Source organism: Arachis duranensis, chromosome 10 (assembly GCF_000817695.3).
Source record: "Arachis duranensis cultivar V14167 chromosome 10, aradu.V14167.gnm2.J7QH, whole genome shotgun sequence".
Taxonomy (NCBI): domain Eukaryota; kingdom Viridiplantae; phylum Streptophyta; class Magnoliopsida; order Fabales; family Fabaceae; genus Arachis; species Arachis duranensis.
The window spans coordinates 100740744-100743310 of record NC_029781.3 but is presented as its reverse complement, the minus strand read 5'-3'; the positions used below and the strand labels follow the sequence as shown (position 1 = coordinate 100743310).

Below are 2567 nucleotides of genomic sequence, written 5' to 3'. Positions count from 1 at the left end.
TAATAGCTATTTATATAATAAATATCATTAATTTATAGTTATTAATTATTTATAGGTATAACATTATAAAGATTACTAATTATGTACATTACTTACCCAAAACATTAACGCTTTGATTTTTATTAAAAGAAAAAAACTCTTAAACCTAATGGACTACCCACAAGCCCCCCACTTCTCTCAGGCCCTAACTCATCTCCCCTCTTATTTGAAAATTGAAATGACAAAGAAACAAATCCTAGCAGCCACCGCCCTCTCTTAAACCCGTACCGCAGCCATCGCCCAGCGCAACTACCGCAGCCCCACCGCCCTGCAACATCGCGTCAACCTCATTGCCGATTGGGTTTGCATCAGTGTTCGTCGGGGTCGTCTGGTCATCGGAAGCAAGGTTCAAGATTCCTCGCTGTCACCATTGTCGAGCTCTCTCTTCTCCTCGCCGTCAGCACCAAGTTCTCTCTTATCTTCACTGTCGCTGTCGAGGTCTCTCTTCTACTCGTCGTTGCCATCGAGCTCGCTCTTTATCGCCTTCAAGCTCGCTCTTTATCTCTCTATCCTTTCCTCTAGTTAGCTTAAACACTGCTTATTGAGTTTGGTTTTTCTTGTTTTGTTGATCTGTTCTTAATAATAATTAATTACTGATCGATTTACTGGGATAGTTCACTGATATTGAATTGCTGTGATTTTGTTATTTTCTGTGTATTGTGAGTTGCTGAGATTGCCATAATAATATTGTTGCGTATTTTTCTAATGTTTATCTGTCCCTACCTCTAGTCATTTATTTAGCATTAAGCACTTTTTAAAAATTTTGATATTGACTTTTTGCTTGATTTGTTCTCTTAATGTGTTGTTGATAATATTGTTTGAGCTACTGGGTTAAGGTACTGATCATGAATTGTATCATATTTTGTGAATTTTGTTAATTTTTATATGCTATTGTGAACTAGTTTTTTAGTTGAATACTTTTTTTGGTTAAAGATTTAATTTTTCAAGGGGCGTATCTTTTGATTTAGACGGAAATTAGAAAAACTATAAAAAAAGGTTTCAAATAGTATATACATGAGACGCAGAAAAATAATGTTACTTACCTGGTTGAAGATCCATATAATTGGCTTGTTAGTTGGACTTGGTTAATGACAATGTCAACTAATTGCAGCGGGTCTTTCACTATGATAATGATGCCGAAGGAAAAATAAAGCGCAATATTATGAAGAGGATAGGAAAGATCTGGAAAGATACAAGGCACCTCTTGTATCATAGGTGTTACAAAGAAAAAAGGACTTATGAAGAAAATCTTAAGCATCACCCAAAAGGAATAGAAGAAAATGAATGGAAAAAGTTCATTGACTATCGCCAAAAGGAAGAAACAAAGGTAAGCCTTGGTATATTTTATTATTTCCACAAAAACATACATGTGTATACATATTACTCGCCTTACATTTTATATTCAACATATCTTTCTCACTTACATTTGTTCTGTTATTTGGTCACAGAAAAAGTGTAAACAGAATGTTTTAAATCGGAGCAAGTAACTTTACACACATACTGGGGGCTCCAAAACATTGGCAAGAAAAAAAGACGAAGTGGTAATAAGTCATTATTTGCATTAAAATTTTGATTAATCTTCCTAAATATGTTGTTGTTGTTTACTAAATTGTGTCGATATCAAAGATATAGGAGAAAGAAGAAGGAAGGCCCGTCGGTAGAGGAGAGTTGTTTATCATAACTCATAAGAAAAAAGATGGCTCATATATCCATCCCGATGTACGTGTTGTTAGTGTAAGTCATGTTTGAAAATTTGAAGCAACTTAGCTTACTGTATATATCGTGCTACTATTAACTCATGCCTCTCCAATGTGTTGTATATTTATAGGAAGCAATTGCGAATGCTGAGAGGCAGTATGGATCCTCTAAGCACCTTTCACAAAATGATTTGCCATCATAAGTTTTTAGAAAGGAGCACCCAAGACGAGTTCGTGCCCTAGGTGCTGGACCATGTCCCACCCAAGTCTTTGGTAACGCTGCTGGACAACCGTCGGGTTCTACAGAGCCCAATGAAGAGTACGAGAAGAGGATTACAGAATTGACGGCTAAGTTAGAAGAAGAGCAGGCAAAGAGACAGTCGATACATAAGGTCTTGGAATATCTAGTCCAACAGCAAGGAGACAATTTGCCAGCTAAGGTTGCTGCAAAGTTGGGTTTTTTTGGGCGGTACACGAGACTCGTCATGCGCAGGGCCATCTTCATATGACAATCACGACCCGCAACAAAAATTTTGAATTTCAATCAATGTTCTTAGATACTTTTACATTTAATTTGGTTTAGTGCTTTATGCTTATTTTCTTCAACTTAAGCATTCTTATTTTATTTTGGATGATGTTATGACAATTTTATTATATATGTTATATTTGCATATATTTAATTTAGTTTGTTATGTTAATTGAGATGTTTTACTTGGTTGCAATTTCTCTAAATTAATTGAAAAGTAAAAAAATTAATGTTTAATAAACATACTTTTTCGAAATAGGAAAAATAATAGAAAAATCAAATTTTAATGGCAAATTAAAAACTGC

The 2567-nt window shown here is 35.0% G+C and overlaps 1 protein-coding gene across 1 annotated transcript in view; it reads right to left on the bottom strand.

The window, feature by feature from the left end:
• LOC107471306 (uncharacterized) overlaps positions 1 to 2567 on the bottom strand; it is a 14114-nt gene that overhangs the window by 4042 nt on the left and 7505 nt on the right. The gene's annotated exons all lie outside the window — the stretch shown is intronic.